An 18,760-nucleotide genomic window follows, 5' to 3' on the forward strand; every position below is an offset into this window, starting at 1 on the left:
GCCATAGAAGAGGATTGAAGCAGGTTAAACTGTTGCTTGTCCAAGTGCACTGCAGAGACCATGATATAGGTTTGCTTGAACATGCTGGCTGGGGGTTTCTGGGGGTTGTAATAAAGGCAGGAAGACAACATTCCAAGCACCACAACCTATCAGTCTCAAAGGATGAAAGCATCAGAATTCCTCAGATCTCCCACCCTGCATGGCAGGTGGCCATGTGGAATGGGATGGGGCTGTGTCTGGGAACTCTAGTCCAAATAGTTTTCCCAGTTCTCGTCTAAGCAGAAACAAAGGCAATTTAGAACCAAAGTTCAGAAAGGTATTCACTTGCCTAGCAAATGGTTTGAGAATTCCTGAACTTTGATTCTAAATAGCTCCTGAAGAAGTATATATGCCCAAATATGTCAAGTTATTTGATTTTTTTACTGTTTTTACCCAACCATTGAGCATCTTGAGATGTGTCTCCAATCTTTTATGTGGATTTAATTGTATTTTCTGCAGGTTTTGTTTCTTTTACATTAAAAAAAAATTATGTAACCAAGTCAGCTGGGTGCTCCCTATAGCTTGGTGGTCAGGGTGAGAGCACCAGCTTGCCCATCTTCGACTTCATCATAGTCCCCTCCTCTGAAAGAGATGCTGTTGTGGCTGTTGGCCATGAAATCTAAATTAAGAGTCAGGGTTCAGACATAGTTCTTACATGGGTGTTCCTTACCTGTGGGCTTGTGTAGGCATTTGGTTGGCCACTGTGGCAAACAGGAGCAGAACCTAGAAGAAACCTTTTTGTTGGGTGGGGAGGCTATACCTCTGCTGGTTTCTGGGGAATTCTGGGGGTGAGTAGCCCAGCAAGTATCTTTTCCAGACTCTGAAAATAATGCTTGACAAAGGGCCAAAACATACTGCAGAAATAATCCAGTGAGATCACTTTTGCTACCATAGTTCAATGATAGGAAATCCTGGGAACTGTAGTTCTGTGAGTCATTTAGCCACGTCTGTCAGAGAGCTCTGGTGCTGCAACAAACTACAGTTCCCAAATTCCCAAGCACTGAGCCAGAACAGTTAAAGAAGTCTCGAACTGGATTATTTCTGCAGTGTGTTTTGGCCCTAAATCAGTGGTCCCCAAACTATGCCCTTTAAGAGATTTTGGACTTCAGCTCCCAGAAGCCTCAGCCATCTTGGCCAGTAGTCTGGGATTCTGGGAGCTGAAGTCCAAAATCCTTTAAAGAGTGCAGTTTGGGGACCACTGCCCTAAATGAATCCATCTGTATGCTATAACATGGCATGTCTTATGTTCAGAAGAATCCCACAGGAAGAAAAGAAGAGGCAACGACTGTAGCAACCACTAGAAACTATGCCTTTGACTTTTTCAGCCTTCCAGGAGCAATACCGTAAAAATGAAAAAGAAAAATCCCAGCTTTTCATTTTAATTCACCCACCTCCCAGAATGCCAATGGGTGCTATTTGCTTCAGTAGGAAAGCAGATGAAAAAGAGGCTGGCAATGGCAAATCTCCTCTGAACAAATCTTGCAAAGAAAACCCCATGATAGCTCGGGATCACCAGAAGTTGGAAGTGATTTAAAGGCACACAACACACACACAATGATTAAATTCCCAGAGGTATGAGCAAGATCTGGCTCATCTCTTCATATCCACTAGCTGAGAAAGAAGGTTTTTCTCCTGCTTCAGGCACTGGCACCCTTAATGTTAGTGAAAATAGGCAATTATGGGTACAGGTGAGGTGTAGCTTTGGGAAGGTGCAAAATGAGGACATTGCCCTCACAGATAAAGTTTTGTCTCCCAATGAAATTTTCCTTCATCCCCCAAATTTCTGGCATTACAGGAACTTAAAACTGCAGATCAGCATTTAGAAATACAGTTTTGGCCTCAAAGAGAAGGGACAGGCAAAGGTGAAAGCCCCAGCAAAATAATGATCATTTAGTACTCTTCTTATTGATTATTCAAGATGGAGCTCAACTACAGAGTAGCCTCAGTAGTGTAACTCTGCCCAGTTATTTCAGGAGGCTCTCAACAGCCCCTGCAGCCTAATCTTGTGGGTGATTTGAGGTCCCCAGCCCCGTTCCAGAGTCCATGCCAGGCAGCCAAAGCACCTGATTTATCTTAAGTATCAAGGCCAAACACTGGATAAAAAGCACACTATAAAATGTAAGAGGCAAAAGTAGCACAAGAGTGGCAGCTTAGGAGGGATCAGGTCTGGTGTGCTATCTGAAAGAATTGTAATGGTGCCAAAAGAATAAGCTTCAGTAGCTTTCCTTCATGAATGCAGGACAATCCAAAGAGGAGGGGAGCAGCAAAGCCTTCCAACTTCTTATGGGAGAAGGTACCTCTATGAGCACCAGACTGAGCACAGAAAATATACACAAGGCACTTGGTGTTCACAGTTGGATAAAAGCTGTAAGAGATGGGATGGACTGATAGTTGAGTACTGTGTGAGCGATGGTCACGAGCTTGGGGTTCAGTACACCTTCACTATGTTCGGCTGGGACAGATGTTTTTGTTCCTACTGTGTCATGGTCAGAAAGAAAACCCTAATTCTAAAATCTAGAAAACAAAATAAAGTAAGTGCTGGAAATGTCTGGAAAATATACATACTGTAGGCTCTTGGATCCACATATGGTGGAAATATCCCAAAATTAAGAAATATTGGAGGATAATACATATAAAACAAGTAGAATCTTACAAATTAATTTTCAAATGTTGCCTGAAATATATTTACTTAGCGTGACAACTAAGATGATGGTTAAAGATGGAAAAAATATTGGAGGATAATTATATATATATATGGTAACTTGAGGAAGAATATTACGTACTAGCAAAATATTAGAAATCTAAAGACATACCAACAATAGAGGAATGGCTACTAAGTCTAGCAGACATGTGTGAACTTGACAAATTGAATAACAAGGACATGAACATTATTGAGAAAGAATGAGCTCCTATTCTAAAATTCAGTAAGAGGCGATGGGAAGGTTAAAACACAAAATATTAAATACTATTTAAGCTCAATAGATGTAGTACTGTTAGAGGCAGGAAAATTATATGATGATCAGAAACCAAGAATATAGAGCTAATAAGTGTTTTACAAAGTCAGATGGATTTAAGAAGCAGCGCTTTATAAACAAACCATAATAATAATAATAATAATAATAATAATTTGTTTTTATTGTTTAGGATATATTTAGTTATATGTATTGGATGTGTTATTGTTTTGTTAAGATGTTTATATATGTTTAAATGTGTTTTAGTAACAATAAAATGTTTTTTAAAAGAAGAAGAAGACGCTGAAGGTTTGTGTCCTGAGGGACACCACCAAAGAGACAGAAGGAAAGGAAAAAGCAAGCTGAAAGAGAGACTCATAAGACTACTCAGAAAGGCAATGAGGAACAGACAAAAAGAGAGAACATTTAAGGCAGCTTTTCCCAACATGGTGCCCTACAGAAGTGTCAGACTAAAACCCTAGCCAATTGAAATTTTATAAAAGGGAATGAACTGTTGAAAAAGATGCTGATTAATAGAAAGAAAGGAAGAAAGTGAACAAGCAAGCAAGCTGACACTATATACCTTGGTATCAAGAGAATCAATGGTGTGTTTTGTTTTTGTTTTGTCCCAGGAGAGGACAAAGAATGTTCACGAAAGGGGTGGTTAGATTATAGGGAAACAGTTGAAGGACATAAACTAAAGACACCAAAAACAAAGAGTATGCATTTCCATAATGAAGAGCTGCCTCTCACACTACAGTTTGAATTTAAGTAAGTGGTTTGAACATTGACTATGACTCTAGAAACCAGGGTTCAAATACCCACCTGACCATGAAAACCTATTGGGTGACCTTGGGCAAGTCATGCTCTCTCAGTCTCAGAGGATGGCAATGTCAAACTCCCTCTGGGGAAACTTGCCCAGAAAACCCTTTGATAGATTCGCCTTAGGGTGGCCATAAGTTTAAAAACAACTTGGAAGCACATAGCAACAACATGGGTTATTCAAGGACAAAAAGCGACAGTGTACCTGAGGATCCCCAGGCGTAGATACTGCAGTTTTGAAAAATGTGAACTGAGAATTGGCCCTTAGTGACAAAGGGGAGGATGACTAATGGAATAATGGTTAGATGGGATAGATGGATCAAGTGAGGGTTTCTTTAAGAATGAGAAGAAAAGGTATGAGCTCATTGGGAGAGAATGCAACAGGACAGGTGATAAAATACCAACGGGGCAGACAGATCTCTTTAACAAGACGAAAGGGGCCAGGGTGAGGTAGAACGTCTGGATCAAGTGAAACCAGGTTGAAGGTAGAAGCATAACTGACAGAGTCTTTCATGTGATACTGGGTAGAAGAGGCAAGGAAAGGGAGGCACATAAGAGATTGTAAGCAACAGAATTAAAATACTAAGAATGGATCACAGCAGAACAGTACCACTGTTCAGCACTGTTGAGACTAACTAAAAAATAGAAGGTGGTAGCATGAGCTTCTGTAGACTTGAGCCTACTTTCTCAGATGCAACTTTTTTCTTTTATTTAGTCTCAAATGGGCTACAAGATCCCTTTGCAGACTGATTTTCCAGACTAACATGGCTGTGTCTTTGAATTGTTCAGCAAGATACAGACTAGTTAAAATGCAGAGAAAACAAACCTATTTTGGTGAGTGTTCAGTAAGTTCGTGAGACTGTTTTTTAGCTGCATGATAACAGGAAAAAGGAAATGAGCAGTGAGAGTGAAGTCAGACTGAGGATCTGCAGAATGAAACAAGGGACAAGAGTCAGGAGCCAACAACTTTGCCCAGTGATTCCAGAAGTTTGTGTGCAGCACTGCGCAGGCGCAGTACAACCCATTTGTATGTATTCGCAGATGATCACTCGAAGAAATACTGTTACAGGTATGCAACCTGTCCTTCTCAGCCTCAGAGAAAGGCAATGGCAAACCTTCTTTCAACAAATTTTGCCAAGAAAACCATGTAATACAATCACCATAGGCTGGAGTTTATTTGAAGGCACATAACAACAACACAGAGAAATAGAAGAGAAGGGAGGGATTAGGTTCTGAAAAAAATGTAAAAGAATGAAAAAATTAGTAATTTTTGGAGAATGTAAAAGTGGAGAATTAATGCACGGTGCAGAACTATAGAAGGTGAATCAAAATTTTGAAAGATGTGAATGGGGAGTGAGATGAAGAAACATGATGAAAGTATGAGGCAAAGAAAGGCTAAAGAACAGGAAAATAATGAGAATAGAGTGAGAACTCTGAAGAACTTATCTATGGAGATGTACCAGGATTAGTTGACTATTTTTCCTTAGAAAACAACAATCAGATAAATGACACCTCTTTTTGCCTTATAAAAATAATGGTTGCACAAGACACAAACCTTTCTGCATGCAAGGTGAAAGTCTTTTTGCATGCATATTGGGAGAGAAGATAGAGGTATAATTCTGCCTTTCATGTGATAGTGGATAGAAGAGGCAAGGAAAAGAGGCACATAAGAGATTGTAAACAACAGAATTAAAATACTAAGAATGGATCACAGCAGAACAGTACCATTGTTCAGCACTGTTGAGACAGAAATTGGAAAGGTCTGCTGTTGGTCACAACATCTAAGGACTAAGGACACAATCCCAGGCATTTTTACCTATGAGTACATAGGTACTGAATTAAATGGAAATTACAGTCAACCCTCCGTGTTTGCGGACCCCTCCTCCCAACAATATTCAAGCCCCATAGGCTTCAATGACACGGGCACACACTACAGACATGTGCCCCATTATGTTCCCCCTCTGTTTGCCACTCGCACATAAGCGAGGGTGTGAATTCTAAGGCTGCACAAACGGAGGGGGAACTGTACTTCTAAATACATACGCATAAGCCTATGTCGAATGCTTCGTTTTAAAAATGTCAAACTTCGTGTGCTGTTAAAGCACTACTAGGTCTGCGGCTGAGCAACTGACACATATTTCTCCAATCCTTTTTTACAATGTTCCATTGCACAGTCTTGAGTTTCATGACAAGTTTATCCTATGTTTTTTCTTAATCTTGAACCAAAATAGACCCCCTTATGCATTAAATTACTGCTGCTTACAAGAAGGAAGAAGCCATTCTTTCTCTTCTTTAAGAAATCCTTTAAAATATTTCTAATCCTTTTCCTAATCCTTTCCCCTTAATCTTCCATCCTCTAAAATGAATATGTGCAGAATTTGGAGTAACACAATACAAATAGTGATGTTACCTTTAACACAATATTGAGGGTATAAAGCCATTCCTTCTTCAAGTGAACTTAATGACTGACAACTTTGCTAATTTGTTTTGGAGTAGTAGAATGAGTAACATACGGTACATCCATTACTTTCAAAATGTCGGTTTGTGGGATAATTTGTGGGTATTTCAAGCAGGACTAAATAGAAGGAGTAACGATTTCCATCCATCCTCTGGGCTCTCCTTTTGGCCTGTTCTGCAGAATGAGCAACAGCAGGAGAATATGCTGCATGTTCAGAGGAGGGTGACCAAAATGGTGAAGCGCCTGGAAACCATGCCTTATGGGGAGAGACTTAGGGAGCTGGGTATGTTTAGATTGGAGAAGAGATGGTTAAGAGGTGATATGATAGCCCTGTTTAAATATTTTTAGGGGTGTCATATTGAGGATGGAGCAAGCTTGTTTTCTGCTACTCCAGAGAATAGGACTTGGAGCAATGGGTTCAAGCTACCTGAAAACAGATTCCACCTAAACATTAGGAAGAACGTCCTGCCAGTAAGAGCTGTTTGACATTGGAACACACACACTTGGAAGGTGGTGGAGTCTCCTTCTTTGGAGGTCTTTAAACAGAGGCTGGATGGCCATCTGTCAGGAGTGCTTTGACTGTGAGTTCCTACATGGCAGGGGATTAGACTGGATAGCCCTTGTGGTCTCTTCTAACTCTATGAGTCTAGGATTCTATAACGATAACACCAGTGATCCATAGGAGTTGTTTTTTCTCCTTAACCTAAATTATTCTCAAAACCCTGTCTCACATGATGGCTGCAATGCTGTTCCTTCCATCAGTGTTTGACTAGAGACCCTTCTCAGTTTCCAACCTAAAGCAGATGCAGCAGTGCAGTTCCATGATTGGACTACCCAACTTTTTTCTTTTGCAAAAAGCAGCTGTTGTGGGGCTGATCTAGATCAGTGATCATAAGGGGCAAGTGGTGTAACCCTTTCAACCTGTACCATTTTATTCTTTGAAAATTGGTCCTTCCAAAGACTGTTAGCCCCACAACACCAACCCAAAAAAAAAACAAAGAGGAGGCAGGCATATATATCTTACCTTGTCCTGCAGGCACATCCACCAACTTTCTAGGTTCTGTTAAAACAGTGGTCCCCAAACTATGCTGTTTAAGGGAATTTGGACTTCAGCTCTATTGGCCAACATGGCTGATGCTTATAAAATGTTTCTGCTTTCAGTTTCATCTGTTTCATCTAATTACTATACTCTGCTGTAGCGTTTTTAGACTGCTGTTTTTAATTTTTTAGCAATTGTAATGAGATTGTTTTGTGTGCATTTTATGGTTTTAAATGTGTCCATGAGGGCCCTGTTGAGGCTTGAGAGATGGCATTATAAATACTGGAATAAGTGAATGAATAAACACATAAAATGGAATGTAGGGTTTTTTTCTTGGCTGTGGCCAACTAAGTAAGTCCCCAGCATAGCTTTCATATTCATTGATGCATTTGATTTATTAATGTCTTCCTTTCTCCCAAAGCTGCTTACAATAAAATTAAAACATCAAATGAATAAAAGCTTTACAAAAATTTAAAATCCAATTTAAAAACAGATTGCTTTAAAAAGACCTACAGTGCTCTTCCAGTTAAAAACCCCTTCCAGAGCAAGAGAGGTTAATTGCCTAAGGCCCTATAGATACTATGAACCTAAAAGGCCTCAACCCAAATCCTTCACTGCTTAGTTAAAACATCTCAAGAAGAAGAATTGGGAAAAACCATGCTCAACTTGTATGCAACAAATATCATATGAAGAGCAGGTTTAAACTCAGAAGAAGCAGGAGGGAAGACAGGAGGAAGGAACATCAATAATTTAAGATTTGCAGACGACACCATACTGTGTACCCTTTCTTTATGCGGGGGATCCATTCCGGACCTCCCCCGTGTAAAGAAAATAACGCGTATCTGGGCGCACCAAGGCTTCTTTCGGTGCAGGCTTCCAGCGTATGCTGGAAGCTGCGTATGGCACACCCGCGTATAATGCAGGTGCACTGTACTAGCAGAACGCATCACAGACCAGGAACAATTGCTAAGGAAGGGCAGAGAAAAAAGTACAAAGGCAGGCTAACTCCTGAACATTAAGAAAACAAAAATAATGACCATAGAGGATTTACATAAATTCAACCTAGATGACATTGAAATAGTTAAAGATTTACCATACCTTGGATCAAATATTGATTAGAATGGAGACTGCAGTCAAGAACTCAGAAGAAGGCTGAGAAGGGCAGCCATGAAAGAACTAGAAATGATCCTAAAGTGTAAAGATATAAAACAGAGCACTAAAGTTAGAATCATCTGAGCCATCACCATGTATGGATGTGAGAACTTGACAGTGAAGAAAGTGGCAGAAAGAATATCAACACATTTCAGATGTCATAGAATCATAGAATCATAGAATCATAGAATCGTAGAGTTGGAAGAGACCACTAGGGCCATCCAGTCCAACCCCCTGCCATGCAGGAAATCCAAATCAAAGCATCCCTGACAGATGGCCATCCAGCCTCTGTTTAAAGACCTCCAAAGAAAGAGACTCTATCACCTTCCGAGGAAGTGCATTCCACTGTCGAACAGCCCTTACTGTCAGGAAGTTCCTCCTAATGTTCAGGTGGAATCTCTTTTCCTGTAGCTTGCATCCATTGTTCCGGGTCCTGTTCTCTGGAGCAGCAGAAAACAAGCATGCTCCCTCTTCAATATGACATCCCTTCAAATATTTAAACAGGGCGATCATATCACCTCTTAACCTTCTTTTCTCCAGGCTAAACATCCCCAGCTCCCTAAGTCGTTCCTCATAGGGCATGGTTTCCAGACCCTTCACCATTTTTGTCGCCCTCCTTTGGACATGCTCCAGTTTCTCAATGTCCTTTCTGAATTGTGGCGCCCAGAACTGGACGCAATATTCTAGGTGGGGCCTGACCAAAGCAGAATACAGTGGCACTATTACTTCTCTTGATCTAGACACTATACTTCTATTGATGCAGCCTAAAATAGCATTGGCCTTTTTAGCTGCCGCATCACACTGTTCACTCATGTTCAACTTGTGGTCTACTTGGACTCCTAGATCCCTTTCACACGTAGTTTCTTTCAGCCAGGTGTCACCCATCCTATATCTGTGCATTTTATTTTTCCGCCCTAAGTGCAATACTTTACATTTCTCCGTGTTGAATTTCATTTTGTTAGCTTTGGCCCAGCTTTCTAGTCTATTCAGGTCATTTTGAATCTTGATCCTGTCCTCTGGGGTATTAGCTATTCCCCCTAATTTGGTGTCATCTGCAAATTTGATAAGTATGCTCCCAATTCTGTCATCCAGGTCATTGATAAAGATGTTGAATAGCACTGGGCCCAGGACAGAGCCCTGTGGGACCCCACTGGTCACTTCTCTCCAGGATGAAAAGGAGCCATTGTTGAGCACCCTTTGGGTTCGGCCAGTCAACCAATTACAGATCCATTTAACAGTTTCTTTGTCTAGCCCACATTTTACAAGCTTGTTTGCAAGAATGTCATGGGAAACCTTGTCAAAGGCCTTACTGAAATCAAGATATACTATATCCACAGCATTCCCTTCATCTACCAAGCTGGTAATTTTATCAAAGAAAGAGATTAGGTTTGTCTGGCATGACTTGTTTCTCTGAAACCCATGTTGACTTTTTGTGATTATGGCATTGCCTTTTAGATGTTCACAGACTCTCTGTTTAATGATCTGCTCCAGAATCTTTCCTGGTATTGATGTCAGACTAACTGGACGATAATTGTTGGGATCCTCTTTTTTTCCCTTTTTGAAGATGGGGACAACGTTTGCCCTTCACCAGTCTGCTGGGATCTCTCCTGTTTTCCAGGAGTTTTCAAATATGATTGCCAATGGCTCCGATATTACTTTTGCCAGTTCTTTTAACTTTTGCCAGTTCTTTTTATGTCGTGCTGGAGGAGAGTGCTGAGGATACCATGGACAGCCAAAAAGTCAAACGAGTGGGTCCTTGAACAGCCTGAACTCTCCCTGGAAGCCAAGATGACAAAACTGAAGCTGTCATATTTTGGCCACATCATGAGAAGGCACAACTCATTAGAAAAGACAATAATGCTAGGAAATTTAGAAGGCAATAGAAAAAGAGGAAGACCACATGCTAGATGGCTAGACTCAATCAGGAATTTCATGGGCCTGAACCTGCAGAATCTGAGCAGAGCAGTGGAGAATAGGGAGTCATGGAGATGTCTCATTCACAGGAATCCCATGAACAGAGGTCAACTCAAAGACAGTTAACAACAAAGGCCATGGAGGGGTGCTGACGGTCAAGGATTGTTCGCCTCCAGGGATAATGTCTCAGTCAGCAAAATAATCTTCCTTCACTTCTGGTGCACAGAACAGTCACACAGATGGGTCTGTCTTCTATCACCCAATAACCTTTGGAATATCTTCCAGCCTTACACTCCTGAGATAAAGTTTCGACCTGTGCTTTTAGCCTAGATAAACTTGCTCAATTATTTGTTCACAGGGAAAACCTACGCATGCCCACTCCAAAGTAAGTTTCACTAAACTGAAAGGGTCTTGCTCTTAGGTAAGTGTTTATAGGTATACTGCAACCAAAAACTGAATGTCTAGGTTTAATGTTTAAACTTGCATTGTAACAACCAGCCAAGTCTCAAGGTGTAGGTTTAAACTTTAAACCTACACCTTGAGATTTGGGCGTTAGATACAAAGCAAGTGATTTTTAACTGATAAAACATTTCCAAAGGTTTGCACAAATTTAAGGACTAACAGGCTCACCCACACAACTGTGTCAGTTTAAGATCCTTCTCCAGAAAGTGCACCCTTTCATGGCCCTCATACACACCCATGTCTTGCTGTATTCTTCTGCCATGAGTTCAAGAGAGAGCCTTTTCAGTGGCTGCTCCCACCCTCTGCAATTTTTTTCTTTTCTTTTTTTAATCTTTTATTACTTCCTTGAGTTTCTCTGTTAAGTGAGACATAGGAGCTCGACAAACAGCCCCGAAAGGGCGGGCTGGAGCTGCCTGTTTTTGCTCCTGAGGGAGCCCACAACAACCAAACCACTCGGGCTCCCTCCGCACCTTCTTGGTGCACACAGCCACCGCCATGAGTGCGTCATTGGTGCACTGTCGTGCATCGATGACACAAGTAAAGCACTGCAACCTGCAAACGCTGTGCCATGCTTATGTCATCATGACAGTCCACCATACACTAGGGCTCAAGAGCGTGCAAATATTCTGCACTCCCGAGCCCTAATTTTGGCCCCAGGCCACCGCAAACCGGCAGTCTTACTGGGCCATTGTTTCTTATGTTTAACTACTTCTTTCAGTATGATGTGACTTTCATATTTCTTCAGTGTTTCCTACTGAGATCTTCCAGTTAGCTATTTGATATATTTAATGATTAAAGCTTTCTTTGTTCCAATTCTAGTAGTTCTTACAAAAATTTGTTAGATATTCCCAATTTTTTCCTACTTTCTGAAATTTTTTTGTTTATTAAATATATTAATTTGTCCTTCTCAGTAACTTCCAGTAAGTCCAACAGCTCCCTGCTTTACTTTCACTGGCATCACCAGCAGGCAAAAACCTTTTTATTTTGTCTCTCCTCAATCTTGTCTATTTTAAATTGATTTTAATTTGTAATTTTAGCATTGGTATTTTAGTTTTTAAGGTAAGGGATAATGGAATATGTAATTTTTAGTTATGTATGTGTTATGTATTTACTTATGTATTCTGTTGTAACCCACTTTGATCCTTCTAGAAAGGTGGGATATAAATTATTATTATTATTATTATTATTATTATTATTAAGCAAGCTTTTAACATGTAATTGCTCCCAGATTGGCTTCTTATCAGGGTGTGTGCTTTATTCATTTATTTTTAACTTTTGTATGCTTTCAAAATAAATGTATACTATTTTTAAATGCAATTATTTTAATTGTTTCAAAAATTGTATTGTTAGTTTTTAACTGACTTTCATCTGTGAGTCATGTTGGGTCCACTCTGGGAGAAAGATGGCATATAAATGAAATAAATTTTATTTTATTTTATTAAATCCTATGGGAATCATGAGACCTCTAGACTGCAGGGTTTAAAAAACCAACTAAACAAAAATAAACAACCCCTTTCAGCCAAAAGATAGACTCTAGAGACTACATTTTGGTCAACAAATGCTGCTTCAGTCTCCTGCCAAAATTGCAAGAAAATTACCTAGATGTGACTCAAAATCACATTTCCAGTTCCCATGGAGTGGATTGGTGCAGCCCATGAAAAGTCCAGATGAGCCAGAAATGGCTGTCTGACCCCTGTTGCAGGCCCATTGACATTTTTACCGAAAGGCATCTGGAGAGCCATTTCTTCCTTATGTGTCACCCACTTAGGCTGGAGTTTCTAGGTAGGAGATGAAATCCAAAATACCTGAAGGGACAAAAATTCCTCACTCCTGGTCGTGAGTCTCCAGATCACACTGACCTCATTGAAAAGCTCACATGTAAGCAAAGAAATGGGATGGGAACAGCTGAGGAGAGAGTGGTAGGTGGGCAAAATCTCCATCATTCATTCATTCATTAGAGTACTTATACCCTGCCCTTCAGCCCTAAAGTCCATGGCCCAGATCCCTGGGGGCCAGGGCAGAGAAAAAGACCGCAAACACTGTATTACAAAATAAATGTTACTACAGGTTGAGTGTCCCTCATCCAGAATTCTAGGGTCCAAAATATTCCAAAATCTAAAACTGTCCACATGGGTGGCTGAGCTAGTGACGCCATTGCTTTCTGACGGTTCAGTGTACACCAACTTGGTTTCATGCACAGCATGATTCAAAATATTGGGTATAAAATTACCTTTAGAGTATGTGTATAAGGTATATGCAAAACAGAGTTGAATTTCATGTATAGACTTGGGTCCCATCTCCAAGGTATCTCATTATGTATATGCAAATGTTTTTTTTAAAACTCTGAAATCCAAGACACTTCTGTTCCTAAGCATTTCAGATATGGGAGACTCAACCTGTATGTCACGAGAACAGAGTGTGGCTATAATATCTGTTGCTAAATCTCAATATATCCAAGTTTTCTCTAAGCATACATGTTTAATATGTCTCAGATTTGGCAAAACATAACATGCACCTTGAGACTAGAGCTACTAGGCTCTAACAGTAGATCCCAGGAATGCTTAGTTGTTTAAAAACTTGTTCAATGAAGGTGGTAATGCTAGGTCTGGCTCTTTATTGCCTGGGCTGCCATTTACAGGCAAAGGGGCTCAATTTCTCAAGTTCAAGTTGCTTTAAAACATGCTAATGGAAGCAATAATATCTGGTTTGTAGGAAGGTTCATGCAGCTCTCAGAACATTAATAAAACTTCTGAGAGTCTGAAGTACCTTTGGAAATGGGGGAGTCACCATTAGGTAGGGCAATCCTGTTCGATCCTGCCTACCCACTAAGGTCGGCTAAGGAGGCTCTGTTAAATATCCTGCTGATCATGGCACCTGGCCCTTGGGACTCCTTGTTCTGAGCGATTTGCCTCTTCGCTGACCACCTGCCAACTAAAGGGAGTTTTGTTTACTTGCTGTTGTTCAGGAAGATCTGTGGCCTGACTGTGCTTAGCTCTCTCCTTTTGCTCTTTATTTTGCAGTTTTACCTGCCTCATTGGTTCAACCCTCCATTTTAGGGTTTATTCTGTAAGTTGGCTTGAATGGTTCTGTTCAGAATCACAAGTATATCAGTATTTTGCATAAATAAGTAAAGCGGCTATGTAGGACCTAGGAACTGCACCCCAGCATACTTGCTGACACTGTAAAGGACTCCACAAGAGAGCATGAGATGTACAGATACGCACACACTGTACATTCTGGCAGCATATCAAAACGATGAGTTTTAGTCTGTTCCTCTATAGCTGGCTTTTTAAAAAGCGCAGGTGCTGCCAAAGGAGTTTAGCACACGGGAGGAATTTCTCTTAATTTCAAATGAAAGGAAAGTGGGGCCAGAACACATTCACTTGAATTTGCTAGTTCAGCGAATTTATGTGAATTCGAATTGCATTCAAACTGAGTTCCCATTGCCTGAAAACAGTTTGCCATTGCCCAAAACTGTGTGTGATTACCTCTCACGCAATAACGTGAAACCCCATGATTACATTCAGACTGACTGCCCCTTGCCCGTTATTGCGTGTGGTAGTCTATCATGCAATAATGTGAAACCCCATGATTGCGTTCTGATTGCCATTGGATTATACTTCCAATTTCCCTTGTCTGATAAACTCTAAAGACTCAGGTCTTAGGCACACTGGAAGCTGCATTACACCAACTCAGATCATGGTCCAGCTAGCCCAGAACTCTCACCTCTAACTGGCAGGAGGGGCTGCCCATGGTCTCAGGAAGGATCCTTCCCTGGCCCTATGTGGAGGTTTCCATGAGTAGTGAAAAGGCTGCATCCACTCTCTGCCCCATTTCTTTAGTCCTTATTTTTTGTTTTCAAAACCAGAAGTGGTTCTCTGGCCACTTTGAGATTTGTTCTTTATTTTCCTTTTGAGTTTTCCTTTTTTTTTTTTTTTTGGTAGTGTAGTGGTTTCCCATTCAAGCAAATTCACGCTCAAAGTTCTGCAGCATACTCCAAACATATATGAAGAGAGAATTGCCAGATGTCCAAGAAGGGTTCACAAAAGGAAGAGACACTAGGGACCACATTGTAAACATACGATTAATAGAGCACACCAAAGAATTTTAAAAAAATCAGCATGTGCTATATGGACGATAACAAAAGCTTTGACTGCATATAGGTCATGAAAAGCTATGCAACGCCCTTGAAGACATGAGAGTGTCACTACATTTGATGAGAAATTTGTACTTAGGACAAGAGGCTACTATCAGAGTGGAGAAACAGAATGGTTCCCAATTGGCAAAGGGGTCAAACAAGGCTGCATTTTATCACTCTATCAGTTCAACTTGTATGCAGAAAACATTATATGAAGAGCAGGCTTGGACACTGAAGAAGCAGGAGTGAAAATAGGAGGAAGGAACATCAACAATCTAAGATATATGGATGACACTATACTACTAGTTGAAAATATCATAGACTTAGAACAATTACTAACGAAAGACAAAGAAGAAAACGCAAAGGCAAGATTAATGCTGAACATAAAGAAAACAAATATAATGACCACAGAGGAGTGACATAAGTTCAACCTAGATAATGAGGAAATTAAAATAGTTAAAGAATTCCCATACCTTAGATCAGACACTGATCAGATAGTACTGCAGTCAAGAAATAGGAAGAAGACTAAGAATGGGGAAGGCAGCTATGAAAAAACTAGACGAAACCCTAAATTGTAAAGACATACAACTGAGCACATGAGTTAGAATCGTACAAGCCATTGTATTACGTATTACCGTGTATGGATGTGAAACCTGGACAGTGAAGAAGGGAGATACGATGAATATCAATTCATCTGAGGCGTGGTGCTGGAGAAGAGTGTGAAGGTTCCCATGGACAGACAAAAAGATAAGCAAATGGATCCTAGAGCAGATCAAACCCTCCTGGAAGCCAAGATGATTAAACTGAAGCTGTCGTACTTTGGCATGAGAAGGCATGACCCATTAGAAAAGGCAATACATATGTTCCTCCATATTCGCTAGGGGAACAAGACCCCCATGAATATGGAAAAACCACAGATAACAAAAACACTGTTTTTACCTGAGAGGACACCTCTCTAAGAATCTCTAGGTCCTCCAGTGCAACTCTGTGGTCAATGTCCAACATACACTAACCATAGAATGGCACTGGAGTAGCTACAAATGGTCTTTCAGTGCAACGTTTAGTTAAAGTTGACCACAGAGTTGCACTGGAGGACCGAGACCAGTGATGGCGAACCTATGGCACAGGTGCCAGAGGTGGCACTCAGAACCCTCTCTGTGGGCACACATGCTGTCGTCCTAGCACAGAGTTTGCCAGAGTTTCTTACTAGAAAGGAAGAGGGACATGGCACTTTGCAATAAATAAGTGGGGTCTGGGTTGCAGTTTGGGCATTTGGTTTGCAAAAGGTTCACCATCACTGACCTAGACAGTCCTAGAGAGAACATATTAATGAAACCAGTGAATAATCAAATCCACAAATATCAAATCCACAAATATGGAGGGATGACTGTAATGCCAGGAAAGCTAGAAGGCAGTACAAAGAGTGGAAGCCCGCATGCCAGATGGACAGACCCAATCAGGAAGGCCATGGGCCTGAATTTATAGGAACTGAGCAGAGCAGGGGAGGACACGGGGTCTTGGAGATGCCTCATCCATGGGATCACCATGAATCCAGGTAAGTCAAGGGCAGTACACACACACACACACACACACACACACATACATTTTAAGTGTTGGAAAGCCACACAACTGGAGACCATGGTTCAAATCCTTGCTTGGATGTGGAAACCCACTGGATGACCTTAGGCAACTCATAGTCACTCAACCTGAGAGGGAGGCATTGACACAAAATCCCCTCTAAACAAATCTTGCCAAGAAAATCCCATGACAAGCTTGCCTTAGGGTCGCTGTAAGTCGGAAACAGCTTGAAGGTACACAGCAACAACAGTGTCTCCTAGAGGTTCCCAGGGCAGAAAATTAGCCCCTCCTGGAGTCAACCCATTTACTCCACTTTGCTTTACTGGGCAAAAGTCACTTTTTTGGACACTGTTGTTGTTAAACACCTTCAAGTCAACCCCAATTCATGGCACCTGGTGGATGAGACACCTCCAAGACCCCTCTGTCCTCCACTCTTCTGCTCAGGTCCTGCAAATCCTACCCGTGGCCTCTTTAACAGAGTCCTTTGGTCCTCCAGGTGTTTCAGACTTCAGCTCTATGGACTATGGAGTTTATCACATGGAAGGAATTTCTCTTAATTTTGAATTAAAAGAAAGGGGGGCCAGAACGCTAGTTCAGCGAATTTACGTGAATTCGAATTGTGTTGGAACTGACTTCCCATTTCCTGAAAATAGCTTGCCATTGCCCTGAAATTGCGTGTGGTAATCTATCACGCAATAACTTTAAACCCCATGATTGCGTTTGGACTGCCATATACTTTCAATTTCCCTTGTCTGGTAAACTCCACTGTCCATCCATCCTCTCCTTCCCAAAGCCAGGCCAGTAAAGTCCTTCTCAACCAGGGTGACCAGATGTCCTCCTAACTGCAGCCTAACCACAAGAGGACAAGCCACTGTAAAATGACAGGACATTCAAGACAAATGGAGGACCTTACCAAATAAAAGCTACAAAACACACATAGAAATATCAACTCAAGCTTCCCAGTTGTGCTCCAAATAGAGGATGTTTGGGAATTCCTCCTGGACAGAAGGCTGAAATGGAGGATGCATCCTGTAAAAGGAGGGCCTTTGGTCACAATGTTCTTAGTCCTGCTCAAAATGGAGGACATTTGGGAGTCTCTCCTGGGCAGAAGGCTGAAATGGAGGAACAGTGGTCCCAATGCTCTTATCCTGCTCAGAATGGAGGACCCTTTGGGAGTCCCTCCTGGGCAGAAGGCTGACATGGAAGCGCTGTAGTCACTCTGTGGCCAAGGGGGCCCTCACCGTCTACTCACCGCCTCTCCCCTGCCTCCTTGGCCGGCGCTGTGTCTATGAGAGTGTGGCCTGGAGCAGAGGCTGCTGCCCAGGGACCACCTCTGGCCCTCCTCCTCTCCTCCCTCCAGGAGGCCAGCGCCCCCGCCTGGGCCAATCCCCGCCTGGGCCAGGCATCATGAGGCCGCCTCCTAGGGCCCTCCTCCTCCTCCTCCTCCTCCTCCTCCTCCCCGCGGCCATGGCCCCGCTTCCCCTCAGGAGGAAGGAGGCAAGCAGAGAGTGCCACGCACTCGGAAGGAAGGCAGCAGGCAGGGGCCTAGTAGTACTAGCCACCCTCCAGGAGGAGAAGGAGCCCACAAACACACACAGACACACAGCTTTATCCCTCACATAATATAGAATAGCCCTCTTAGTCTGTAGGGTGTGCTTCCTCAGATAACGTTTAGTATACTGTACACTGCAGTATACTATCATGTGTTGTAATATACAGTATTTAGATATAGCCCTGTTAGTCTGTAGAATCAGTATTGTAGAGAGATCTTGTGGCACCTTTGAGACTCACTGAAAGGAAGAAGTGGGCAGCATTGGCTTTCATATAGACTTCAGTCACATAATATTTAGTATACTGTAGTGGACTATAGTATATTAAGATATAGCCATGTTAGTCCCTAAAGTCAGTACATGGAGAGATCTTGCAGCCCCTTTAAGACTCACTAAAAGGAAGAAGTGGGCAGCAGGAGCTTCCCTAGACTTAAAGTCTACTTCCTCAGATGATATTTAGTACACAGTAATATACTGTAGTGTATTTAGATATAGCCATGTCAGTGTGTAAAGTCAGTATGTAGAGAGATCTTGTGCCACCTTTGAAACTCACTGAAAGCATGAGATTTCTTAGACTTCCTCAGATAATATTTAGTGTACCGTATACTGTAGTATACTGTAATAATATACTGTATTTAGACATAGCCGTGTCAATCT

General features: G+C 41.6%; 1 protein-coding gene across 4 annotated transcripts in view; it reads right to left on the minus strand.

The window, feature by feature from the left end:
- CNN1 (calponin 1) overlaps positions 1-17,925 on the minus strand; it is a 106,411-nt gene extending 88,486 nt beyond the window's left edge. Inside the window, exon 1 of one of the 4 annotated variants that reach the window (XM_042448441.1) lies at positions 17,806-17,925. The gene's annotated coding sequence lies outside the window, so the exon portion shown is untranslated. Of the gene's footprint in view, positions 1-709; positions 1,005-8,407; positions 8,436-17,794 lie in introns of those variants that run through there. The other 3 variants (XM_042448440.1, XM_042448445.1, XM_042448442.1) reach the window with 3 other exon arrangements.
- Between the last annotated feature and the right edge of the window lie 835 nt (positions 17,926-18,760).

This window comes from Sceloporus undulatus, chromosome 2 (assembly GCF_019175285.1).
Source record: "Sceloporus undulatus isolate JIND9_A2432 ecotype Alabama chromosome 2, SceUnd_v1.1, whole genome shotgun sequence".
In the NCBI taxonomy this organism is placed as follows: domain Eukaryota; kingdom Metazoa; phylum Chordata; class Lepidosauria; order Squamata; family Phrynosomatidae; genus Sceloporus; species Sceloporus undulatus.